This window comes from Camelus ferus, chromosome 5, assembly GCF_009834535.1.
Source record: "Camelus ferus isolate YT-003-E chromosome 5, BCGSAC_Cfer_1.0, whole genome shotgun sequence".
NCBI lineage: Eukaryota > Metazoa > Chordata > Mammalia > Artiodactyla > Camelidae > Camelus > Camelus ferus.
Genome location: NC_045700.1, coordinates 15,597,585 through 15,625,535, shown reverse-complemented (window position 1 = coordinate 15,625,535; position 27,951 = coordinate 15,597,585). Strand labels below are relative to the sequence as shown.

The 27,951-nt window shown below is 40.4% G+C and overlaps 1 protein-coding gene and 1 long non-coding RNA gene across 3 annotated transcripts in view; one reads left to right on the top strand and one right to left on the bottom strand.

The window, feature by feature from the left end:
* The window catches only part of NCKAP5 (NCK associated protein 5), an 829,955-nt gene that overhangs the window by 196,409 nt on the left and 605,595 nt on the right, over positions 1-27,951 (top strand). The window lies entirely within an intron of this gene.
* LOC116663584 lies at positions 7,641-26,913 on the bottom strand. Its single transcript, XR_004319789.1, has 4 exons — positions 26,277-26,913; positions 18,258-18,264; positions 16,071-16,075; positions 7,641-7,652 (listed from the first exon to the last, which is right to left on the bottom strand). It is a non-coding gene; the product is annotated as an uncharacterized LOC116663584 (long non-coding RNA).

The following is a 27,951-nucleotide window of genomic DNA, read 5'->3' as shown; positions in this document are numbered from 1 at the left end:
ATGTAAGACTTACCCTCTTAGCAAATTTCAAGGAAACCCTGGAGGGGAGGGTATAACTCAGTGGTAGAGTGTGTGCTTAGCATGCACAGGGTCCTGGGTTCAATCGTACCTCTATTAACAAAATAATAATAATAATAAGTAAGTAAATAAATAACCTAATTACCCCCCTCAAAAATGAAATCACTAAAAAAAATGTTCCTCAAGGAAATTCTGCCATTGGTATCATTTGTAATAACATGGAGGAACCGGGAGTAAATGTGTTAAGTGCAATGAGCCAGACACAGAAAGACAAGCACTGTATGATTCCACTTACACATGGAACCTAAAATAGTCAAACGTCACACCCCAAACAAACTTCTCAAGGACTTCCCACCACTCTGGCTGTTTTCACGTCATTTCCTTTATCCCCAGTGATCTTTTGCTTCACTCCATCTCAGCTCCTGTGTCCATCCTGAACTGCCTTAAAAACTCACAGTGCAGTCATCCCACTCACAGACCACACCCTCTCTTCTCAGATGACTTTGACTTTGGCAAGTATCCTCACCTTTATCACCTTTATTGACTCCATCACTGCCTTTCCTGTCTTTTTTTTTTTTTTCAATGTAGTTCCATTAGAAATAAATCCGTACGACCACACAATCATTAAATCAGAATCACTTGGGGTGTGGCCCAGGTGTTAGAATGTTTGGAAGCTCCTAGGTGATGATAATGTGTGGCCAGATTGAGAAGCATTGCTCCATCCTCTGAACATCAGAACAGCCAGTTCTCCTAGGTGAGTTCATAGATAAATCTCTTTTAGTGTGTTAGTAAGTATTAATGTGGTTTTTAACAGAATCATTCTGGAAATGGAACATCCCTTAATAGCTGTAGCTTCAAGAAAACGGAGCCTAACGGGAGAGATTTTTGGTCTGTGCTTCACACATCTCCCTTTCGCTCCTTAAAAACTGAATCTCTGTTGTTGTTCTCTAGGGCAGTGGCTCTCAAGCTGTTGCGCCAGTGGCGTGCTCACATAATCCTAAGATCATGAATCGTTGGGTGACTTCCAAATTTGCATCTTCATTCCTGACCTCCCCCGCCGAGCTGTAGACTTTGTAGACTGCCTATTTATTATCTCCACTTGGATGTCCATGACTCTCACCTAAAATGACCAAAACCAATTTCTTTTTAAATTTTTAAAAAATTTTTAATTTTTTAAATTGAAGTATAGTCAGTTTACAATGTGTCAATTTCTAGTGTACAGCCTAATGTTTCAGTCATACATATACATCCATATATTCGTTTTCATATTCTTTTTCATTATAGGTTACTACAAAATATTGAATATAGTTCCCTGAGTCTTTAAAAATGTGAATCAGGTCACAGCCCTGCCCTTCTCACAATTCTTTACTGACTTCCCGTCTCATGTATAAGCAATTCAGATTCCTCCCAGTGCCCGCAAAGCCCTATATGATCTAGCCCTTTTCTACTGTCTTCTTTCTTGGCAGTCTTTCTGCTCCTCAGACACACAAGAAAGGAAGATATTTCCTGCTTCAGGCTCTTGTGCTCACTACTTCTCCCCCACTACCCCTAAGTCTCTACTTTGTGATTCTTTTCTCTTTGTTAGCACCTCTGTTCAAATGTCATTAGCTAAAGAATTATTCTGAGCATCTGCCTAAAAGATCCACCATTCCCTGCAGCACCTGCCCCTTAACCTCGCTTTGCTTCTTCATGTTGCATCCAGGTGTGAGTTGGAGCTGGCTCGTACTGCTCTACAGAACCGACTGTACACATCACATCGATTGTGACATCATGTTGGTAGTTTGTGATTGTCCCAGATGGGGAGTGTTTACACTACAAAAGCTATAAATCCAGAGGTCCCTTACTGAAGCGTACACCACTGCTTCTGACTCCATGGATTCAGATTATAGACTTGGTTGTTTTGGTCTGAATCCTTCAGTAGAATTTAGGCTCCATGAGCAGAGGGACTTAGTATGCCTTTTGTATATGATCACATTTTTAACTGTCTATGATAGTACCTGGATACAGTTGGCATGCAGTCAGTGTTAATTGGATGGATGGATGGACGGGTGGGTGAAGGAGCAACTGAGTGAAAATCAGATTTTGGTGATCTCATACCAATTTTCAACAATAAAATTTTTCAAAGGCTGGAATTCTTTTTCTTCTCCCTTGTATTTTTTCTTAAACTATTGGTCTCTGTAATACTTCTCTGCTCTGAGAACAGGGTTGTTTCTTTATTTTTTTCTTTTTTTTTCTTTTTCTTTTTCTTTTCACATTTGATTTCCTTTTATAGGCATATCATATTTGTCATTTTCTGCTAATAAATTTTTTCTTTCATGTATCTCTAAATTAAGTGGTTTTTTTGTTTTGTGTGTGTGTGTGTGTGTGGTTTTTTTTGGGTTTTTTTTTTTTTTTTTTTTTTTGGTATTCTTCAGGGTGGTCATAAAGTCTGGAAACCCAGGCAGATACACATAATGAATAGTCTGTGGATATGACATCACATTGCATGATCTGATGATCTGCCTGGTGACATAATGTGACAAGCTGAATGTGTTGTCCCCTATGAGCTGTGCTCAGTTCAGTGCTCTGTGCCAGTGGTTCCGAGCACAGTGTTAACACAGCATGTCCCTCAATCACACACCTGCGCCTCTAATGCATCCCCTCAGAGGTTTCGTGTCTCTGATTTTCAGTGAATGAACTTTTGCTCTTAGTATATTCCATCTTGGAAGATGGAATAAGGGAGTGTAGGTCTGGTGAGCCCACAGCCCATGTGCCAGGGTCACGTCCTCCAGTGTAGTTTTGGAGATCATCTTCTCACCTGTCTTGCCTCTTACTATTCTGGCGCGAAGAGATGGTGCGCCATCCAGTGGGAACCACTCTGGTGACCTCCTCACCTGTCAAATGTGGGCACTTAATTATCAGAACACAGTGAGATCTGTCCAGAAGCGCTCTGTGTTTTCAGACTTTGAGGCTGCTTCAATAACGAACACAATGACCCTCTGGGTGCTTTTGTGTCTGAGCACATTAGAGAACCTTTTTCCTAGAAGAGACGCTCTGGTGGATGCAGGACGGGAAGGATCCTCCCTAGACATGCACAATGCAGACTCTGGCGGAGGCTGGGTGGGGAAGGGACACTGTTGAGCAATAGTCACAGTACTGCTAGGTACTTTTCAAAGGACAAAATACCTTTTAAAAAACATAATAGCACAAGGCTGGATGAGAAGAGTCATTGAAACTGTCCAGGGCTCCCTAACTCTGGTTCATACAGCCAGTTCTGGGTGGGATGAGGAGGACTCATGGAGGAAGGCGGAGTTGTTAGGCAGGCTTGTCTCTTGGCTCCTCTTAATTAACCAAAGCTCATTCTACTCTGTTTGTGTCCCCAAGGGCAGCACTTGTCACAGTGTGGACCATGCATCATCTACAGAAGATTATCTGTGATACTGGTTATAATGTAGGTCCCTGGGTCTCACCCCAGACCTACCTCATGAAAATCCCGGTAGATGTTAATTTTCTTCACTTCTCCATTTCCTTTCTCTGAAATCCTAAAAAATATTTAGGCTTGTCTTTTATTCTTCCATTCATCAATCATTGCTGATAATTACTAGGTTGAATCTTATGAACTTGCCAGTGTGCCAAGTGTGAGTGGCAAAAATGGTAATTGAATGTAGTCCTAAATAATGCTGAATTCCAGGCCCAGTCCCAGGTGCTGGAAATGCAAAGACAAAACAGTCCTTGACCTCAAGGCATTCACAGTGTGGGTAGAGAGACACATATATGAATTAATCCGGTGTGGTTATGTGATGATAATTTTTAAAGGACATTTGATCACATGTATTGTGAAATATAGCTAACTTTTAAATTATTGAGATAAATTCTTAGATGATAGGTTGGTACTAGGTTATTAAGAGAAGTTAGCATTCCCTTAATACTTAGCCTTAGTACTCATTGAACTTGATATCAAGAAGAAACACGTACAGGAGAGTGATCATCTTCAATAGTGGGTACCCAAGGATGGGGAAACTAAGAGTATCGAGGTCACCTGAGGGTCTTATTTGAATTACATGCTTCTTGTCCCATAAGAGCATCTGCTATATTCCTCAAGAAGGAGAGCCCATTCCTCCATCTCCTTTAGTAGTGCTGCCTGAGGAGTTACTGCTGGTGACGGGAGTGAGGCATAGCCTTTGGGTGTGGGTACAGGAACACCAGTGAGGACTACTGCTCACTTCCAGAGTGACAAGCCAAGGATGGGTGCTGGGTCTGACCCAGATGGTCATTACTTCTGGTGGTGTTATATTTTGACAGTTTTCAGCTGTATTTAGACTAGAATAAATGCCTTTTTTGTGGGATAAATGCCTGTACTTGTAGGAGATAACAAAGGATAGATTTGATTCAATGGTCTTAGTAATTTCATTTAGGAGCAGATGGTGGTTAATGAAACTGACAATAGTTTAGCGGGGGGGAAAAGACCTGTGAACATCTAGAGTGGTTTGAATGAAGCATGTGACATGAAATAGTGTCTAAATAGAACCATTTTGGCAATGTTCCTTGGGAAGTCTAGAAACAGTGATGCCCCTGGGGAGGGGAGCTGACTGACCACTGAGTTGGGAAGCAAATAGGAGTGCAGTGAGGCATAAGAAATGGAATGTGTAGATCCTAGAATGCCTTCTCTTTTTCCAAATGTACTTTTAAGATCCAGATTAATCCCATTCTTCCGCACAGCAATCTCTGTCTAACATACCATCTCTAATTTTGATAACCTTTGCTATTTTATATCACTCAAGTTATGTTTATTAAGGTCTATGGTTGTGGAAGCAATCATTTGCTGCTGCTTTCTTGCTTGTCAGTCAGATTTTAAAGATATTTGAGGACAGGTTTCTCCACACTTTGTCGTGGACTATCTAAAGCCATTTTTGTAAAGCAAACAATTGAATTATATAAGATACAGCTTAATGTAAAATAAAGTCTTCAAACATATTTGTAGAATGTAAGGAGAAGGGGAAATAAAGAAAAAGGCTTAGAGTCCCAATGTTTAAAATACCATAAGTTCTTTCAGTAAAACTTAGTTTGGCCAGAAGAAAGGACTTTTCAGGAAAATGAGTTCTTTGAACATTATTTGAGATGAAGAGAACAAGCATTCTTTTTCATTCCCAAAGTGATAGCTAGAATGTATGATCCTTAATTTAAACAAAAAAGGCATTTCCTGCCAAGCTATAAAAAAAATTGCTGGTCAACTCCAGATAGTTGTGAATAACTTGCTGTTACTACAATCTGATGTATGTTTCAAACACTTGCCCTTTGCTTCATGAAAAGCCAGGCTCTGTGTGTGTGTGTGTGTGTGTGTGTGTGTGTGTGTGTGTGTGTGTGTGTGTACTGGTATAATTAAAAAACATAATAATTTGCTGGCCAGGGGGTATATATTTTGGGAAGTTCAATAAAGACAAAGTGTGCAGGGCATGGGGGGAGGGATTGGCTTTCAAACCCCAGTAAGCTAAAATAACCAGATGAATGTTCAGCCAACAGGCAGTGGATTTGCTTCTGAAACCAAACATATAAAACTAAAGACCACACCAAGGTTTCTAGAATTGTAGCTGATCTACACTGATGCTCTTAATTTATTTTCTACAAAATGGCCTACTTATGGGATGGGACAGAAAGGGCAAAATCAGTGAAAGACAGTTTAAAAAGAAAGTGAGATTAGTATTCTAAATAACTAGCTATTCTTCTGCAAAGTCACCATGCATAACACTTAATCAGTTGCTAATTACGAACTGAAGAATCACCTTGTCAGGACAGCCTAACTTTTTCACGCTGGCTCTAGATTTTCTTAATTATTTCCCCCAATTGGTATTGAGCAGAAGACAATCCGTCTTGGTAGAAAGAAATTAATGGTTGCCATTGAGAGTACTATGATGTGCGGTTGAAATATGGCGCTCCAGTTCTGGTCCCAGCAGCCCAGCCCAACTTGTTCAATTAGCTGCCCTTCACGCACATAAAAATTCTTAAATGTCAAAAGTTAAGGAATTCTTTGTTCTGCCTTGTTCTAAAGTCTGGCTCTTCAAAGACCAAAGCAACCCACTGTTTATATATTTTATTAAAAATAGCTCAGGGGCATGAATTCACAGCCCAGGGGACCTGTTTCATAGAACTCTTTTTTTTTTTTCTTTTAAGTGACTTAACCTTGTGTTCTTTTTAAAGATCAAAAGAGGAAAAGTTCCATAAAGTTCTCATTATTCCTAGGAGATTCTCTCTTGTGGCAGATTTATTTTCAAAAATGTATACAACTTGAGGGTTCTCTCTGTTGCTCAAGGGACTTGAGGGAGGGAAGAGAAACAAAGGAGATGGTTAGTTAAAGTTTTAAGAATTTATATTATAGTATTGACTTCAGTTGTATCCCTGTGTGTAATGACAGCAGGAACAGAGAGAAGAGGTACATGTCCTTGGAACTTAAAGAAGCTTATGTGTCACAACATGTTCTCTTGCAAAGTAGGGCCACTTCTCTGCAGTGAAACAGGGAATATGTGGGTTCTAGTCTTGATGGCTCCACTACACTCTAATTAGATCAGTTATGCCTCCATTGTCTTTCATATCAAATAGGACCTGCTACTCATTGTATTGCTTTTGTTCGAATGCTCTAAGAATGAAAAGAATGGATCAGTGATAGAGCAATAGGACTTAAAGTCTTAGAATGCCCTATGAAACTGAGGTACGTTATCCAGGTTGCTAGTATATGAGTCAAAGCCTTCTTAGGCTATGGATGATTATGTAGCTTACTCTGTTGGGTATTTTTTAAGCCATTTGTAAATTGAAGTATAGTTAATTTACAATGTTGTGTTAGTTTCAGGTGTATAGCAGAGTGATTCAGTTATGAATATATATATATATTCTTTATTAGAATATTTATAAATAATAGATAACATTTATCTATGCTTTGTCAGATTCTTTTCCACTGTAGGTGATTACAGAATATTATTGTTCATGAGCTGGGATGCAATGACATTAGTAACAACTGGTGTGTCTTTATAGGACGCCCCCCCCATCTTTGAGCATTTACTGGTGTCCGTAGGGGACGGCCTGTTCTATCACTTTGTGCAGAACTTAACTGTACTCCTCACACCATTAAAAACCAGTGCCTGTGAGGAGAGATTGCTGTATTTTTTTCCTAACCAAATTTGAAATTTGATGGAAACAAACAGAAAATTCCATAAACTTATATAATTCACTTTATTTTCCCATAATGTCCTTAATACATCCTGAGAATCTTAACTGTAACTTGTTAATATTAAAATCCAGATTTCTTGAAAATTTGGTTCAAACATTTTACTTGATGGAATAAGACATGTTTAAACATATGAATATAACACATATTATAATAATTGCTTATAGCCTAAAAAATATGTTACTAATTTTGGGGGTAAAGTTGTCTAAGGATGTACATTTTCTGCTATACCATGAAATTCTTTATAAGAATGGTTCATTCTATCCAAGGATGTTGATTTTTGATACAATGAGTATATTAGTTTGCTCGAGGTGCCATTACAAAGTTCCATAGACTGAGTGGCTTAAACAGTATTTCCTACAGTTCTGGAGACTGGGGTCAAGGTGTTGGCAGGTTTGGTTTCTTCTGAGGTCTCTCTCTTTGGTTTTCAGGTGTCCACCTGCTGGCTATGTGTTCACACGGTTGTCTCTGGGTGTACCTGTGTCTGATTCTCTCCCTCTCTCTGTGTCCAGATCTCCTCTTACAGGAACACCAGTCATAATGGATTAGGGATGACCCTGAAAATTCCATTTTAACTAATCACCTCTTTGAAGGCCCCATCTCCAAAAACAGTCCCATTCTGAGGTTCTGGGGTTTGGTATGAATTTTGGTGGGACACAATTCAGCACAAAACAACGAAGAAAATTCTTTCTACATCAGCCTGGTTTGAACCTGTAAGAGACATTGAGCAGAGCATTCATGCAGAACTCCAGTTTACTGACTCTCCCTTCCAGAAACCTGCCTCTTAAACCAAGTTGCCCTGAATTTGGAGCATCCAAGATATGAGAAATCTCAAGCCAATGAAGTTTCCAAGGCCAGAGAAGTTTAGTTTAGAAGTTCAAAGAGCATAGCTCAGCAATGGCAGAGCTAGGTCTAAAACCCAACTGTGCTGAGGATGGACTGAACATGCCATATGGAAAATAAAACTTGTCCATCTTATTGACATATTTGTAAGATGCAATCAATCCTTACAATAATAAAATGAAGAAGACTGGGGGTTGGGTGGGGAGACATCTAGTACTGCCATATGACATGAAGTTTGTTGGTTTATGACAGGAGCCTCTAAAGGGTCTGGCAATTTTAGTCCTTGGTATTTATTATAACAATGCCACTTAGGTCTCTCTAATAGACACCTAGGACCAGGGGACAGTTCTGGGTGACATTATTTAATGAACACCTCGTCGGCTCCTAGAGTAGAGAGACAGTAGGGCTGGGCCTCTGCCTCGGAGAGTTTCTGCTGCCTCTCACTTTTGGAGTGGGAGCAATTTTATAAGCTATTCCTTTAGCAAAAGAGAAGTTGTTAACCTAAAAAGTATAACCCTTCATTCTATAAATGAGATATTTCAAGGCCAGGGTGGTGGGAGATTTTTTCAGATCTCCCCATATAATTATTAGCTGATTTGAAATTAGGATTCCCATCTTATCTCACTGAGTGATTTTCCCTTTCCCTTCAGTTTGCTAACTCCGTTAATATATCTGAAAATATTATTTTTATCTTTGCTTCAAGTGCATCTTCAACCTGCAATTTTATGTATTTTCCTCTACAATTCACTTTAGTGTAAAAACCAGGGGAGGACATTCAGTTTGATTTGAAACATTACCAAGACAATCATGCCAAAGGGCACAATTATCATGGAGCTCTATCCTTGTGATAAAATATAGTCCCACTGTTTGCATTTGGGGGGATTCAAGGAATGACAGAGCGTCTCCCTTTGAATGAACAGACCTGAGTCTGAGTCCTGAGTCAGTCACTGACTCGCTGTTTGTTAGAACACAAATTCCATCCCTTGTCTGAGCTTGTTTCCTTAACTGAAAAAAATACTAATACAGTAACTACTAGCCAGAGAACTGTAAGGGACAGAGAAAATACGTTTTGTTGAGTTTAATGCTAAGTACAGCCACGACCTCCAGTAAATGGTGACAATCTCTTCCCTGCTTTTCAAACTCTAAGAAATAACGGCTGTGTTAGTAGAAAGAAGGTGTTGATTTTTCAGCCCTCCTTATTTGTTGAAAGCCTACACCTCTTCATTCTTAGAATATCAGATACTTGAGACTATAAAATAGAGAAATGTCTACCTATTTCCGTGCTGACAGATATAATAATCAGCAATGTCTTCTCAAGAGCAAATTCCTGACAAACACCAAATGCGATATAAAATGTCAGACTTGAAGCCTGAGTAGCCATTCATTTTGTTTTGAGAAATTTATATCCCAACTTTCATACTCTGATTAGCATAGGAAATCCATTTTTGGAACTGAAATAGAAAATAAAATATCAGTTCTAATTACTTCACTTAGCAAAGTGATTCTTAAAGAGGACGATAATTTTCTTAATCGGCATAATTGATTATAATAGTAATGTGAGAAGTAAATAATTATTGAAACTCGTCTTTGAATGGACCTCTTTACCACAATGCAAAATATGCAAAAATAAAGATATGTATGCACTATCAATATATCATTAGGCTAAATTTTTTATTTAATTTTTTTATGGCTCCTTATTCTATGCATTTTTATAGAGCAAGTGACAGATTTAAAATGAAGGAGATTTACAATACAGGTAAAATATACACAGGATTAAGGGGCTTTATGTAATTGTTTTTCTTTCAGTGACATACCCAGCCCCCAATTGCCAAACTGATTTCTACTTCTCTCTGTGCGTAAATTATAACATTCATTGTCTTTGCTTGCATGTGTTTGTCCAACTGGATGGGGGAGAGATGTACTCTTCTCAGCTAGAGCGCCAACTAGTGGTCACATAGGAAGAATTGCTAGCAATTAATTTTATTTTATTTATTTTTTTGCATGTGTAAGTCATTTTTTTTATTTTCATTTTTTCTCCTTTTTCAGTTTTATTAGGTAGAATTATTATAGTTCAACTGCACATACACATTATATTGCATGTAAATACATATATACAGTATACTGCACATGTTTTTTAGTTTACATATATGTACTAATTATGTTTCTATGAACAGATTAGACCTTTAACTTTTTAAATTTAAATAGTTATCAAAGGGATTGCTAGCAATTTAGGAACTAGGCTTTGGGTTGTATTTCTATGGGGAAGGATAGTAATCTGCTTGTTTAAAGAAACATTTTTTGCTTGGATTATGAGTGAGAGGGGAAGAAACTTTATCACAGCTGATTATAGTTCAGAAAGCAGATTGCCTGCATCTGAATCCCAGCACCATTAAGATATTCCACAGATACTGACAGTTGGGCAAGTTACTTTACCCCTTGGTGCCTAGGTCAGAGCATTTGTAAAATGGGGATGACACCAATACTTACACCATTGGGCCACATGAAACTTAACACTCAGCACAATGAATGTCACATAATTAGCACTCAGCAAATGTTTGCCATTATTATAGAAGGTACTGAGCAACCATAAGTAAATGAACGTGTGTTTGGATTTCTATGTATCTTCAATTCACAGCAGAGACCCAGTTCACCCAGGGTTGCTAGGAGCTGCTCTCTCCTACCACTATATGGAAAATCTAATACCAGGAAGCTGTTTTCTGCACTGCACCAGTGTGAGGGGCACCCTAATTCAGGAATTTTGCTAATTACTTTTTGGAAAGGCATCTGGTTCTCTACACTTTAATTTAGCATGAGCTGCTTATTTCGTCTTTAAGACTCACCGCAGCCCTCTTGAAGGGGACAGTTGCGAATGGAGAACAACTGGATAACAAGGCCAGTTCTATGTGGCTTTGTACCTGGAGAGTTTGCCCATGGAGAGTTTCCTTCCTACAACTGAAGGAAATTATTTTTATGTACAAACATGGAGAAATGATAAAAGGCAGTGTAGAGTGATAGGAGGAAATGGATTTAGGAGCTAGGCAGTCATGGGATTGAATCTCCACTCTGCCAGTCACCACCTTTGTGACCTCAGACAAGGCATTCAACTCAAGCCATCACTTATAAAATGGGGGTAATAATAGCTACTTCCTGGGAAGATTCATAAAACAAGATTATGAACGTAAAGTGCCTATGCTGGCATCTGTCCCATGGCGTGCCCTCAGTGACAAATCTTTGTAACCACCACCACCACCATGAGCACTGCTGTGCCAACTCAGTCCCCCAGGGGAATGGCTAACCCTTACATGGGGCCAGCTTTACAAGTGTTAATTCATATGATTTTCTTAAAATCCACATGAGGTAGGAATCGTCATTGACATTCTACCCATTTTACAGATGAGGAAATTGAGACTCAGAGTGGCTGAGGGACTTGCCCAAGGTCAAAGACCAGTGGCTGTGGGACTGGTCCAGGGTCAAAGAACTCAAGGAGGGATGACTCCAGCATCCACCCTCATAACCACTGAAATAAACCATCTCTCAAGGGAGTGGTCACTGGCGTTCCTCCCCTGCATGTCCTTCTCATGGTCCATTGGGTCCCTTCTATAGCACCTTTCACACAGCCTTGTACCTGATTGACATATGCACACGTCTGCCTGCCTGGGAGGCTGCAAGATTCTTCCTCATGTCTTCGTCACTTTTAGTTTCTCAAGGGACCCAGTGCAATCCCTTACTGTGTAGGTGAGCAACAAATAGTATAAAAATTGAGGCAAAGAAGAATTGAGATTTTTTTCTGACTGTACCTTCTTATTGCATGGTGTTTAGTGATGCAGTCTGATTGGTTCTCAGGACTTTTTCAGACATGATTCTAGAAAGTGTTGAAGGAAGATGGGAAGATGTGATAGTGCCACCACTCCTGACTCTGCTACTAATTCAGTGGTGTTGGAAAGGTGACAGTGAGTGGTACTATGGATAGCAGTTGTTGACGTGAATGACCACTGGGTATTTCTGCGTGACTTCACTTCCACACTCTTGTTTGTTGAGTTCCTCATGGTCATGATGGTTCCTTGTTATGGGAGGAAGGGAAGAACAGTCACATTCGTGGTAATGTGTTAAGGGCCAAGGGAGCTTCAGACTCAGGCCGAGTGACTCCAGCGCCTGTGCTCTGCCAACATACCATGTGCTCACCGGTGACCTCTTCAAACTCCAGGTTTCCTCTGAAACAAAAAAATAAATATCTGGATCTACACGTCATCACCCCCTACATTTTTTTTGTCTAGAGCAACTCTGGAATGACTGAACCGCCTACTGCCTAGAAAACTCTTGGAGCTGCTAGTCAGAATATTGGAAATTGCACCTTCTGAACCGACTCTGGGAAGATTTAAATGTAGAGGCCTTGTGTTCATTCTGCCAGTGAATATTAAAGGAAAATTCAGAGAACCAATGGCAAATTTTAGGTTCATAATTAATTATTCTGCAAAGAGCTGGCAAGGAGCTCATTGTTGGGTAATAGAAACTCTATTTTTTAAAACCAGGATTTTCTCTCAAAGGAGAACCTTTTCAAGAAGCGGTGTCAGGTGGTACCATCTCAGCAGTGATGGATTCAGTCACGAGATGCTCAGCCCACAGCCAGCATGTGTGACCCGCTGCTGGGTACTGACATGCTGTCTGACTCTGAGCAGGTGACTGAACCTCCCACCTCGGGGCCCCCATCTGTGGAGTGAGGGAAAGCTTACAGCCTTGTTCAGAAGTAAAACAAATAGCAGAGTTAAGGAAACATTGAAAGCTTTGACTCAGGAAAACTAGAGAGGCCAAGGGTGTTTGCATGAATATGAATTTGTGTTTACTTTGTCATTGACCCCATAATCATTAACATTTTTAAAAAATTATGTACAGTGGCAATTTTTTCTAAAATGTTCAACTCTTAAGCATAAACATGCCAATCATTGTACCTTTGTATGTTGACTGTGTGATTATTGGGTAGACTGTATGACTGTGTGATACAGAGGGTCAATATTCTAAAAACTTCTCTATATGAGAAGCTGGGTGGAAGCTGAACCACCAAGAGGCTGACTCCAAGAAAAGCACTGGCATTCGTTAGTTTGGCTGAAATGAGAATATGCACTTGAGCATTGATTCTTTCTTCTAAAAACAAAGTGTTAAAACTGATTCTTGTTAATTCGATACTTCAGGTTTTTTGGATTCTGGTTAATAGAGGCTTGGCGTATTTATTTAGAAGGGAATGTTTCATTTGGTGCTTGCTGGTATTTAAAGGCAATTTCTCTGGCACAGAGAGGCAAAGGTGCATTAAAAAATGACTCAGGCAGAAATGTTACATTGAGCATGTTTTGTCAAGGCACTTGACTCTCAATTAAGATGTCCCCTTGAGGGACAAAGCTCTCCAAGATGACACTCTGAAGGTTCCCCGAGGGCGCATGCTTTCTTATCACCTGGGATCTCCTTTCTTGACTGTTCCGAGACAGCGGAGTTAGGGGTCCACACGTGTGACACACACGTGAGCTAAACGTAGCTGCCTGAATGGAAAAGAAAGAGATGTCGTTCCTGACAGTTGTGTAAATAGCACCTGCTCCCACCCGCTAGAAAACCAGCTGAGAAACAGCCCAGCCTCCCCTCCAGGGCTGCCGTCCTCAAATCAGGGGAACAGGAAGGGAGAGTCAATACGTTCTCCTCCCAGTCACCGAGCATCGCTTTGTGTGTGGGAACGTGGCGAGCTCCCTGGAGGGAGGATTCTAGTTACTGGAAGAGCTCTCTGGTCTGGCAGCTTTCCACACCCTTAATGGGCACCTCAGGTGACATCAACCTGCAGCCTAGCTGCTGTCGTGAAGGTTCAGCCACTTAAAACCTGGGTTGACGGTTTATGCACTTCAGTGGAAAAGCAGTGCCCAAGCCGCCCCCTAGATTTAGCGAGGACACAATAATTGCTTTCCCTTCAACGGCAGGTGATGCATTTGCCACCGTGGAGTGTAGCGCGCGGCTGCTCTCAGTCATAACAGGAGCAACGGGAGGAAACGCGGGAGGAAATAGAAAATGTCAAAGAGCTCGAGGTGGGAAATTGCATTTTGCAGATGCCATTAAGCTCTGCCAGGAGAGATGATGAAAATGCTAATTGACAGATTTAGTTATGTTTTATTGTCTTCCAGTTGCTGAGTAAGTCATCAGATGATGCTGTTTAATCATGAATGTAAAACTTAAGAGAAATCCATCAATTGTTTGCAATTCATCTTTTACCCTCTCCACAGAGATGTCTTAGACTTCTCTACCCTGCCAGCAAGAAAAGGAGAGAGAGGATAAATATTTATATTCAGCTCAAGAACTGTTAAAAGTTAATCTGCACAACACAAGAATATTAATTGAAGTGTAAAAAAATTGATATCAGTCAAGGACGATTAGGATATCTTTTGTATTTTACCTAAAACTACACACACACACACACATACATGGCACGCACTTATGCAAATGTATAAGTGGGGTTTCTTCATCTGTAAAATAAATATAATACATGCCACACTGGGGTGCGTGTGTTTGTCTATGGATTAAATAAGTTAATATTTATGCACAATAGTACAGAGTACACAATAATTTTTAGCTGCCACTAATACTATATAATGCAGAAAGTTATACATTAAAATAAAGTTATAATTAAGACTTGCAAGTTATTTTTTTCTTTTTGTTAATAGATATGTTATGCCACAAAAAAAATTCTTTAAAAAATGTATTGATGTATTTCATAAGGAAAAAAAATCACTTTTTTTCTTGCTCGCATTCTCTTGCAAATCTGAAAAAGTAATGCCCAGTATTACACTCTCTGTACTTTTCATAGTATCTTAGCCACTGTCCTCTCAGATTAAAGATTAACTCTCAGGGGTAACTGAAGACCTTTAAATGACACAGATTCCTTGGACTTATTCCACATCCACACACCAGAAGACCAGAATCCGTATTTTAAGACTCCACAGATGATTCATGAAGCTGGACAGTGCAGTGGCCTTAGGTGACTACTCCTTTTCTGCACTTTAAGAGTACAGGGTGTAGAGAACTGTGTTAGTTCAGGCCACCATAACAAAGTACCAAGTACGTATATATTTATACAATGGAATACTACTCAGCCATAAAAAAGATAATGCCATTTGCAGCAACATGGATGGACCCAGAGATCATCACTCTAAAAGAAGTAAAGCCAGACAGAGAAAAAAATACCATAAGATATCAGTTATATGTGGAATCTAAAAAAAAAAAAAACAAATGAACATATTTACAAAACAGAAACAGACTCACAGACTTAGAAAACAAACTTATGGTTACCAGGAGAGAGAGGGAGTAGGAAAGGATAAATTAGGAGTTCAAGATTTACAGATAATAACTACTATATATAAAATAGATAAATAACAAGTTTCTTCTGTATAGCACAAGGAACTATATTCAATATCTTCTAGTAACCTATAATGAAAGGGAATATGAAAAGGAATATATGTATGTACATGTGTGACTGAACTATTATGCTGTACACCAGAAACTGACACACACTGCAAACTGACTATACTTAAAAAATTTTTAAAATGTTTAAGAAGCAAGGTACCAAGTACCACAGACTGTGTGGCTTAAACAACTGAAATTTATTTTTTTCACAGTTCTGGAGGCTGGAGGTCCAAGATCAAGGTGTGGGCAGCACTGGTTTCATTCTGAGGCCTCTCTCCTTGGCTTGTAGATGGTGGTCTTTTCCTGATGTCCCTACATGGTCTTCCCTCTGTGTGTGTCTGTCCTAATCTCTTCTTCTTAACAAAGACACCAGTCATATTGGATTGCAGCCCACTCTAATGACCTTATTTGATATCCATCACCTCTTTAACGACCATATTTTCAAATACAGTCACATTCTGAGTTACTGGGGGTTAGGATGTCAACATAACGATTTTGGGGTGCACAGTTCAGCCCATCACAGAGTCCTTTGTCTTCCTTAGTGTTTCCAAAATTCTGGAGCACTCAAGGTTAGAAAATGTACATCATCTATTCCAGCATTAGCTCTGATGAATAAATTAAATAATAGAGTAATCATTTAATGTGTCATGGTACAAGTATTCTCCTGAGCTTCTAACCCGAATTTTGACAGTTACAGTGAGTTTATGTTATGCCCATTGTTAAACCCATCCTCCCTCCCATTCCTCTTCAAAAGCCTTGCCCATCTTGCACCTCCAGCTTTTGTCAGATTCATCCTTTTTCTCTTCTCTAAGGCTTGACTATTCCTTATTAAAGGTAATGGTGTCCTTGGTAGGTAAATTTTACCTCTGGCTCCTCTGCTCACATCTCTATTATTTTTTCCTTTTGCCAGGTCACCTGGAAAACTGTGATGTATAGGATGCATATCTGATACTCTCTCTTCTTTTTTAAAAAAAGTGTTTTTTATTGAAGTATAATCTGTTTGCAATGTGTTAATTTCTGATATGCAGCAAAGTGATTCAGTTATACACATATATATTCCTTTTCATATTCTCTTCATTATAGGTTATTACAAAGCATTGACTATAGTTCCCTGTGCTATACAGTGGGATCTTGCTGTTTATCTATTTTATTTTTTTAATATATTTTTTATTAAAGTATAGTCAGTTTAAAATGTCACGTCAATTTCTGGTGTACAGCACAATACTTTAGTCATATAGGAACGTACATAGATTCATTTTCACATTCTTTTTCACCATAAGTTACTATAAGATACTGAATATAGTTCCCTGTGCTATACAGTAGGACCTTGTTGTTTATCTGTTCTAGACATCATAGTTAGTATATGCAAATCCAGAACTCCCAGTTTATCCCTCCATCCCCCTTCCTGCTGATAACCATAAGTTTGTTTTCTATGACTGTGAGTCTGTTTCTATTTTGTAAATAAGTTCATTTGTTTCATTTTCTCGATTCCACATAGGAGTGATATCATATGATATTCATCTTTCTCTGTCTGACTTACTTCACTTAGTATGATCATCTCCAGGACCATCCATGTTGCTGCAAATGGCATTATTTTATTCTTTTTTATGGCTGAGTAGTATTCCATTGTATAAATATACCACAACTTCTTTATCCAGTCATCTGTTGATGGACATTTAGGTTGCTTCCATGTCTTGGCTATTGTAAATAGTGCTGCTGTGAACACTGGGGTGTGTGTATCTTTTCAAATTAGGGTTTCCTTCCCTCTTCTTTTTGAGTGCTGTCCCAGCCTCCCCTCCCTTTCTCACTGACCACTTGGACCTCCGCTTTCCCCTCATCATCCCCGGGCCTGTGGACCGTGAAGTGAGAATAGCTAATGAGGCAAGACCAGGAGGCAGAACCAATCCTGATGGCTTTGTCAGCAAAGCCTATCTCTTGTAACAGCCCAAGTGTCCCCTCCTCCTGCTTCTTCATCAACTTAGTGGAAAACCTGATTCCACTTTTGGAAAGTTTACTAGAGAAAATTTAATGGCTGATGTATGTGGGTAAAGGAAACAGTTAAAGGAAACTTTAAATGTTTCTTTTAAAACTAATTTCCTTTTATTGTCTTAATTTTCTTTATAATACGAGGTTCATAGTCACTACAGGGCATTTCCACATAAAGGGTATATTTAATCATTTGTCCTATGGTTATGAACACCCGAGGGGGAGAAAATTCTAATATTTTGATTACTGTAAATTTTTACTTCTAGGAAAGTTCACAACATTTAATGGTATTTCAGTGCTACTCATCTGAGTTCAAAATGCAAGTTCATTTTAAATTAAACATGAGTCATATATCTAGTCTACCCTTCAATAATATATATATATATTTTTTTTTTTTTCCCATTTGTAGATGGGTGTGTGGACCTCTCTGTATGGGTTGGTTGCTTTCACTCCTTGTTACTGACACATAATTGAGTTCACAGTGTTCAATTTTTCCCTCCGTGTTTCTGTTATGTGTCCATTATTTAATGCTCTTAAATATTTAAAACTTTGGCTGTCAAAATATGTCAAGTACCGTCCAGCTGTATCTGGTGGCAAGAGAAGTCAGAAAGTGTCCATCACTTTCAACTTATTTCTAGTTCTGTCTCTGTCCTTGAAGTCTCAGGGGTTTTTTTTCTCTTAAAATACATTAAGTTTTAAATATCTTGATTCATGAGAACTCAGTTGCTCTGTTTAAAACAAGATAGACACAAATCCCCAATGACGTCAAGCTTCTCCATGTTACCTACATTCTCTCAAGCCTCCATTCTCTATTTTCTACCCGAAACTAGTATAATGAGAGGATATTCAGTGAATTTGAAACTGAATATAGAGTTTGCAATCTTAAGGACCCCTCTGTAAAATCAACAGGGAAAGAGTAAAGTAGTCTGCCCAGCAGTGGGAGAAAGCATGTTGGAATGGAAAGAATACAGCTTTAGAGGTTGGTAGACATCGTTTCAAATCTTGGTTCTACCAAGAAGGTCACCTTGGGTTGCAAGGGGGCAGGTGGAGAGCAGGTGGATTATCCTGGATGGAGCTTCGAGGATGTGGACAGGATTTGTTTTGGGTCTACATCAGAGTTTCTTAGCCTCAACACTGTTGACGCTTTGGGCTGGATAGTTCTTTGTTGTGGAGACTGGCCTGAACAAAGAGGATGCTTAGCAGTTTCCCTGGATTCTACCCACCAGTTGCCAGTGCCTCCCCAGACCACCCTTTCTGACAACCAAAACTGTCTCCTGGGGTACAAAGTCGCCCCCTGGTGAGAAATCCTTGTCTGTGTGTTTACCTTCAGTCCTCGCAGGAGGAGCCCTTTAGGGGTGTATATCCCTACTATCTTATTAAGAATCCAAAGCTAAAGAAGGGAAAATATTTAAGGACTTCTCAAAGGCCCTAAGAATTTGAGGTGTTTGTATTAAATATATTTACCAGTTTTTATAAGATATAAAAAAAACCTTAACAACTGCTGTTTTCCTTGATCTTAGAGAAACAGGATTATCATTTCTATCCATTTCTTCCATTATAACACTATCCTTCCATTTCGTGAGCTCTCCAAAAAATTGTTAGTTACGCAGACCAGTCAGGAGATTAGATTACAAGCTGCAGCACAACCAAGGTCAAGAATCTGCATTTTGTTTTTGAAACACTAAGAACAGGAAATGGCAATGCCTCTGGGTTGTAGCTATTAACATCTCTTTGCCTAGAATTGAGATTTAAATGCTTCAGAGGTCTTTTCTCACCTAACAATGGAGAAAAAGGTTTAAAAAAAAAAATTCCATATGCTAAAGATGCAGCATTTGGTAGCAAGCCTCCAGGGAGGAAAAAGGCAAAAAGAAATAGCCCTGGGGTGCACTAGTGCATTTTCACCCACTGAGCCCCAGAGTAGGCAGGAAAAGAGCTAGCAGCAGAGGGTACAGCCTGGAACTCAAAATTCGATTCTCAGAGTTTCCCATTTTTGTCAACCTTCAGAATCCTCTGGGTTGCCTGGTAAATTCCCAAGTCTCTTCTGGAGATTCTGATTCAGAAGGTTTGAGGTTATGCCCAGAAATGGTGCTTTTAGGAAGCTCCCCAGGTGAACTTTATGATCAAGTAGGATTAGGAAACACTGAGGTCTAAACTCTTGGTACTCAGAATGTGGTCCCCAGGCCAGCAGCAGCAGCAGCAACTTGGAAGTTTTTTAGAATCAGATGCTGAGTCCACAGGTATGAGGTGGGGCCTGGGATTCTGCATTTTTTAACTAGCACCCAGGAGATGCTGATGGTTCAGGCTTGTGCATTCCACTGTGAGCAGCGTGGATCCTGGTGACTTGAGGCAGGAAGCAGGATGGAGAATGAGCCATCACTGAATCCCGCTCTGTGGGTGACAGCAGGGCTTTCACAGGTTATCAGAGAAAGGGCAGAAGTCCCTGGAGAGAGGGGTGCGGAATGATAGGGTTCTTCACGTTAATAACCAGAATGTCCAGAATTCCAGATTTCTGCAAACTATTTCAAGTGAGAAGCTGGGAAATATCTCTGAGGGAAGGCAGACTGGTTATCGGCTGTTTCAGGACTCCTGCCTCCCTCCCCCAGTTTACCAGTCCTGCAGCCGGTCTTCTCATACTTCAGTCAAGGGTATCTTAAGGAGTGGCTCTTCCTCTGCCAGAAATGCTGTGCGATCCTTCCCTAAAGTGGTCCCCCCCACCGGGGCGAGTGAAAGTAGAAAGCTGCATGGTTATAGCGTTTATCCATCCCTTGTAACTGCTGAGAGGCACATCTGTACTGGGCCCGTAGTGACATCCATTGGATGGTTTCACCTTCAACTGACTCTAGCATGCACCATCAGCAGCTTTTTATCGATGCAGTCAGGTAAAAGTGAACATTTCAGGCATATGGAAGAGGGAAAAGGTAGCCAAAAGGTAGTGTGTGTTAGACCCAGGCTATGGTGAGAACTCCAACCAGTGCAGAAGATGGTAGCTTCAAGGCTAGCAGAGAAGAGGAGACACCATTCACACTTTAGTTCCAGTAAAACATCAGTGGCTTTGATTGGGTCCAGTGCCTATCTCTGAACTAATCAGCATCTCTGGGGAATGTGGTCCCAGGCTCCACCCTGGGAGCAGGGAAAGAGGATCACAAGGTAAAAGAGGAGTGAGTCCCCTGAAGAAGGGGGCTTCATGCTTTCCAAAGTCACAAAAATCACTGCATGCACCCACCAATAACGTGGAGCAATGCAATGCCCCGTAAACCAGTATAGAGTGATGCTATAGACACGAAGGATGCAAGTGCTTAGGGAAGGCTGGAGCCGAAGTAATAAAAATGAGTTACAGTACAGAGAAATCCCCCAGGAAACATCATTCTCAAAGATCCTATACAAAACAGGAAAGCCAGTTCCTGGTAGAAGAGTACCTTATTGTCAGCTTTGCGGACACTCAGGGGATGGTACAAATGCAATCTTTGCCAGCCGCGGTCGTCTCATTCTCTACAGTATTCGGGCCCATCCTTTCCTGGTTGGTAGCACACGCTTTGTAGATGCAAAATCCTGGCTCCAAGCGCCCTGTTCCCCCTGATTAGCTGTATATAGTTGGGGCTTGCCGTGTTAAAGCTATAGTTCCTCATTTATACAGTGAGAGCACACTGCCTCCTCCCTGTTTCCCTCCCTCCCTCCCAGGTAGTTGTCAAGATTGTACATGGCAGTGATGCCGGGGACTCTGGTTTTATCACCATTATGCCCAATAGCTCCTCGCACTACACATAGGTATTCAGCAGTCTGTTGAGTGAATAAACGAATGAATGAATTCTAAAAGTACTTAGCAAACAATATATGCTTTAACGTAGGTATTTTCTTGTTTTCTTACTTCATTACAACTGATGCTCCTGTGTGATTCTATAGCAGATTCCTTCGATTTGGCTAAAATTGAGCCTTCTTTGTGCAGCCCCAGTGAAATCTTTGCAGAAGTTCTAGGAATTTCTCTCTTTGCTTTGGTTTCAAAGCACACCGACAGGCTGCACAAGTAGGGAGCTCAGCGGCTGAAAGTCTCCCGAAGTCTTTCCAGCAGTTGGGTCTGACTCAGCTGGCTGTGAAGCAGACTTTCCTACTTCCGACAAAATCCTTTAAAATACTTTTTGGTGTGTCATTCTAAATAAATATTTTAAAAAGATTTTCTGAATGAGTCAGTTTTGCTGGTACATGTAAGGTCAGAGAAACCTAAGTGCCCTTCAAGGCTCTTCACTCTGAAAGTACAGTGTTTCTTGTTCCCTTGAACCATCCCCAAAGGTGGGTTACTCTGTTTGCACTGTAGACCTGGTTTACTCCTCACCCACAGGTGGTTTGTGCAGGAGCAGGTATGTTGACATGCAGTCCAGCCTTCCAACTTTGGGTGGAGCTTGGAGACCCCGTGGGGTTCAAAGGATGTATACACGGACAGGTGTTTTGAGAAGCCAAACGTGGAAATCAAGATTTCTTTTTGGAGCTCAGGATCTATCGCACAGAGTTACAGTGATTTGGAGCCACTGTCCAGAGGAGTCTCTGGAGTTTCTTCTTTGGGCATCGTTTCAAATTACTGATGCCGGGCCCTGGGTAGGACTGAGTCCTCACGGTGAGCAGCTGAGATGGGCTGAAGGTTCTGGTCCTGTAGAAAAGCATGAGGAGTGTTTGTTTTTGCTGCTGCTGCTGTTGTTATTTATTATTATTATTTTTTTAAACATAGGTCTCCAGAGCCTGAGCCCTTTAAAGATGTGATTTGGGCTGGGACAGTGAGTGTATTTAATTTACTTCTCCGTCAGATTCCCCAGACAATTTTGCTGGTGCTGCTCATTGATTTTGCTGCCAACCCTGCTCCCCCCTCAACTATATGCCAAGAAGTGAGGTGGCACTCAGGACATGTGTGCCTTGAAGCCCACCCGGTTGGCACTAGTAAGAGCTGGTACACAACGTGCAGGGCAGGGATTTTGGTTTCAATCAGGTGACTCACTGTGTTCAGTTGTCCAGTTTGTGTGTAATCATCCTCCCCTTGACTTTAACCTCACACCTCCCTTCCTCAGCCTGGTCTCCATCTGATCTTTGCTTCCAGAAGCTTCTCCAGCAAAGGATAGGGAGGAAAACCTCAAAATGCTGAAATAAGACAGATGCTTGCAGCTGTCACAGAAATGTGAGCAAAGAAAGTGCGATTCCACACATGGGTTTCAATGATACATGCAGCTGATGCTCGCTGATTCCTTCCTTTGTGCCGGACACGATCTTAATAATGTTTGCGTGCTTTCTGACTTAATTCATTTTTTCCTGGCTTCACATGATCACTGAATTGGAGTTAAAGAGAATTATCAAATACCCATCATTATTTAATTTATTGTCTTGTTTACTAAATCATCTTCCCTACTTTTACCCAAACTGGGGACTGTTGGAACACATACTGGCGATAAAAATTCAACAGATGTTTGTTGAATGAGTGGATGGAAGGGTGGAGGATGGGGCATAAATGAAGACGTCTTTGCAGCTGGTCTAGATATAAGAATGTTAATTAAATCTTTCTTTCCATACTCAAAATCATTGAGGCCTTTGAACCTAGATCTGAGGTCTAGTCTAGTGGTTCCCAAAGTGGTTCCTAGCCCAGAAGAAGCAGAAGCATCACCTGGGGTCTTGTTAGAAATGCAAGTTCTCAGGTCCTACCATGGGTAAATCAGAAATTCTGGAGTGGGGCCCAGGAGTCTGTGTTTGAACAAGCCCTCCAGTTGATTCTGCTGCCCCCTGAAATGTGCTAGCCACTGACCTGGCTCCACCTCCTCATTTTATAAATAAGGATGCAAAGGATGCAGAGGGATCAAGGTCTGTATGGCTTGTAAGTGTCCTAGGACCTGATCCCAGGACAGATTCTGAAATGCAGTGTTTAGAAGAATATTTTGTATAGGCAGTGAAACCTTCAGCACAGAAAAGTAATTTTTCTACTTTCATTTTTGGTGATTTAAACTGATATTTTTATAGTCCTAAAGGAAACTGCTGGAGGAAATTGGTTGCCAAAGATTACAGGTGAGGTGTTTTTGAAGTGTGTCCATATACCACTGGAGATCAAAAAAGCCCAGTGAAAAGAATTGTGAGACTGACATGACAACTGTGGACTGAGCAAAGATTCTTTTTAAAAGGGCTGTCTTGAAGATTACGCATTGGAGGAGCTAAATTGATGGGCAGGGAAAGCAATCAGAACATGTGGAATTCTTAAAAACTTTATTGACAAATAATTTTGCCTATATTATGCAATTAAAAAAGCCCTTTACAAAAATAAATAAATGAACTGATTCTTTGTTTTCAAATACCCACTCAAATATTGTTACTTGAACTCTGAGTCCAGGTTTCTTTCGCATCAGTAAAATAGAGGCAGAAGTATTTATTTTATTGATATGTTATAAAAAGATAATGAAATTTTATGACATTGTATTGAACATAAAGCATCATGTAAAATGTGATTTTTATAAATTATTTTCCCACAAGCTCAGTCTTAAATAAGCCTAGCTCTTACCTGCCTCTGGATCTCAGTCACAGTTAGAATGATACCCTTTTGTTGTAAAATATGTCCGTATAGTTAACTATATGCAACCTTCCTACCTCTGTGCTGTGTCCCATTATCAGAAGCCAATGGTCATGTCTCTAGCAGAACAACATTTGTATAGTTCGGTACTAAAATATTGGCTGATTTAACTACTGGTGTTTTTATAGATTAGAAGGACTATTCCTATTTAATCAAATCTATTGACGTTGGGCCGAGCAAATCAAGTATATGTAGAATAGGCTTTACCAAAATGATGAATGAAGGGTTGATGTTCACTTTATAAAATGATTCTATTCAAAGTATAAAAATTAGATACACTTGCCATTTTTACAGAAACATAGTTTTTTGTGTAAAGTAAATTGCACAAACACAATTTAAGGTTCAGCTAATTAAGTTTAATATTGGGCTAAGACAAGGCATAAAGTGAAGAAGGCAGTACTGTTCAGTTGGAGTGAATTCAATAACTATGGCTTTGGAATTGGAGCTTGATCTGGTGATTGTTCTGGTTTTGTTTTGTATGTGTGTGTGTGTGTGTTTTTAGGGGAAGTGGGATAGAGGGTGAAAGGGTCAAACACATTGTATGTGGCTAGGGAATATTTCATTGTCAAGTTTGGGGTGTATGTAGCAAGAAGAAGGTATATATTGAGCTATTGAAACCAAAGAAGTCAGGTGCTTTTAACAGTCAGTCTCAACAGGAAACTACATGTCTCCATGTATCAGCAGCCAGGCAGACACGGCCCTTCTCTCATTCATTCCCCTCTTTTCTTTTTACAACGTATCTCTGCCATGTCTGCCTTCTTATCAAGTCTGTCAAAGGGATGGTTGCAGCTTTCAAATACTGGCATTTCCTTCTGGCTTTAGTACAGCTTTGGCTTCCTCTTTTAGCCAAAAACATGATACTAAATTCCGTCTCTGTCATTATAGAGGCAGACCCCGGAGATAGTGCAGGCTCCGTCCCAGACCGCCGCAATAAAACAGATATTGCAAGAAAGTGAGTCACAGGAGTTTTTTGGTTTCCGTGTGCATATAAAAGTTATGTCTATGCTATACTGTAGTCTATTTTGTGTACAATAGCATTATGTCTAAAAGAAAATCTTGTATATCCTTTAATTAAGAAATACTTTATTGCTCAAAAATGCTATCACTTGAGCCTTCAGCAGGTCTTGATGTAACTTCAAAGATCATGATCATAGATCACATAACAAATATAATAATAATGAATAATGAAATAATGAAAAATTGAAATGCTGTGGGAATTACCAACATGTGACACAAAGTGAGTCAATGCTGTTGGAAAAGTGGCGCCAATAGACTTGCTTGATTCAGGCTTGCCACAAACTTCAGTTAGTGAAAAAAAATGCAGTATCTGCAAAGTTCAATAGAACACAATTAAACAAGCTATTCTCAATACAAATATAGCAAAGCACTTTATTAAAAGAGCAACATATCATGTCCAGTGCTTCAAGATTCTCTGAGAAAAGACAACATGGATGTTCAAAAAGTACAGCATTCTCTTCTCATAGGAGACAGCAAAGTATATAAACTGGGATATCAATTTAAAAACAGTGTGGACTAAATACATACCAAGAATGAATGTAACTGAGTCCAGCCTGGTTTAAGGACCCCCGAAGAGTCCTGAGCAGTAATTGACCTCACAGCACAGTATCCAGGATGGGGGCATGGCTTTGAGGCAAACTGATCTGTCTGTAGGGCTCTGGTCTGGGCATAGTGTTGAGGGCAGGAGTGATCAGGGAGAGAGTGAGCCTTTGATTCCAGAACAGCCCACGTGGGATAGTGCAAGACCTGGGCAGTGAGTGGACTCACTGTCAGAAGCATCCACTCCTTTAGTGGATGGTGGATGAGTAAAAACTTTCCCTGGAGTTAGGTGGGGTCAATAGCACTAAAGTTTAGGGATGAGCCTATTCCCAGATAGGAATTTGGAGCACTTTTTAGAAAAACTGAGGCCCAGTGATGAGAAATTGTTACCCAGTTAAACTTGGGTCTGCTCGCCCGTGCATGGTAAAGCCAATCTACTGACACTGGGTTTCAGTGAAGGAAAATGCAGCATTTATTACTGGGCACCAAGTAAGGAGTCCAGGAAGCTAATGATCAAAAGGCCTGAACTCCCCAGTGGCTTTCAGGGAAAGGCTTTTAAAGACAGGGTGAGGGAGAGGACCATTGGGTGTGTGATCAGTGCGTGGACATTCTTCTGGTTGGTTGGTAGTGAAGGGACCAGGAGTCAATGTCACCAACCTGGTTCCAACTGGTCAGGGGTCTACATGCTTGTGGGCAACATACACTTAACTTCTTCTACCTGGTGGGGGTTTCAGCCTCTGCAAAACAGCCCAAAGGTGATGGCTCAGAGTACTATCTATAGTCCTTGAGGAGGAACTGAAGGTCTTCGACTTTATTTAATGACTAAACTACAATTCTTTTGTCCTGCTTGACTGTTTTCCTTCGTTTCTGCGTTTTCTCATTTCTCTGATTAAATTTATTCTTTGGAACCGGGGAAGGCATAGGATGTTAACTTTTTTCTTCAAATAAGAAGCAGACGGAAGACACTGGGATTGAGGGGTCTGTCCTGGGAGGGTCCCATGGGGTCCTCCTTGGTTACAGAATGGACAAAATGCTGAGAGTAAGAGAAGAAAGTGTGATCATGATGTTGTGACCACCTTGACCCAGGTTGCCCAAGATTTCCCCAGTCTTAGCACTGAAAGTCTCATACCCCAGGAAACCTCTGTCCTGGGCAGGCAGGGATGGGCTCCAGCACCAGTGGCCAGGAAGCATTAGAGCCTAAGTCCCAGACTTCCTAGAAGGACAGCAGACACAGAACTCTGCCATCAATGGATGGGAAGTCCAGAGCCCACCTCCTAGTGGAAGTGTCTACAGAGTGAGGCAGGGAGAGCCAATAAGCCAGAAGGCTAAGTTCTCTCCAGCCTGTCAGCCTATGGCACGCAGGAACCAAGTAGTAATTAGATTTTAGAGAGATTCCAAGATAGATGTTTGGCCTTGTTTTGCTGGTAAATATTAAACGCTAGCACTGAGTCCTTCCAAGATAAGTAGAGGCTAAAGGGCACTCTATCTGGTGAATGACAGCCGAGACGGGCGGCCTAGTCCACAAGCAGAGGTCCCATTGCTTCTACTTCTTGTGACTCTTGCATCTGGACAAGTGAACACAGAGTCCGTGGAACCTTCCCACCTCGCAGTACAGTTGGTTTTGCTTGATCCGAGTGAATAACAGTACTGGAGGCTGGAATTAGATTCACCTGCAGTTTACCCTCAATTTGCAGCCTTTCAGACATAAAAATGAGGGTCCTTTTCATGTTAACTAGCCTTATTCTTGACTGTGATTTGTTATCATAGCAAACTTAATTTTGCATGAAAAGCAGGATAACTAATTACATGGCATCTGCATACTCAGAACAAACTCCCCCAAAATATTTGCATAAATTTCTTGATGTTCTTTTTGACTCGTTAGCAACCTCATCATAGTCAATTGCCTTTCTAAACTGATTTAACACGTCTGCCTCGTCTAAGTGTGGCTAATTTTCATCAGAAATAAGGTTTGGGATAGTTAATTTATTATCCACTGGTAAGTGAACTATCTGCTTTCTGACCCCAAATAGGTATATTTTTTAAATGGAGTTCTTGTCTTGGATGATTGTCCCAGCACAAAGCGCTGTCAGGACTCTTAGATCTCAAGTCCATTCATTGAATGATATTAGCCACTTACGGCTTTTAGAGGAAATACTGAAAAAATTAAAAAGTAACAGCCCAAGTGCACCTGCTACTACCGTATTTATCATGGATACTGATCCCATGCTGATTTTTTAAATAGCACCTATATCCTTAGTACAAAAGTCAGTTTCACAGCAGTGCAGGTATTGGGTTTTTTTTGCATTATTTTAATTAAACTTGGATTTTTCAC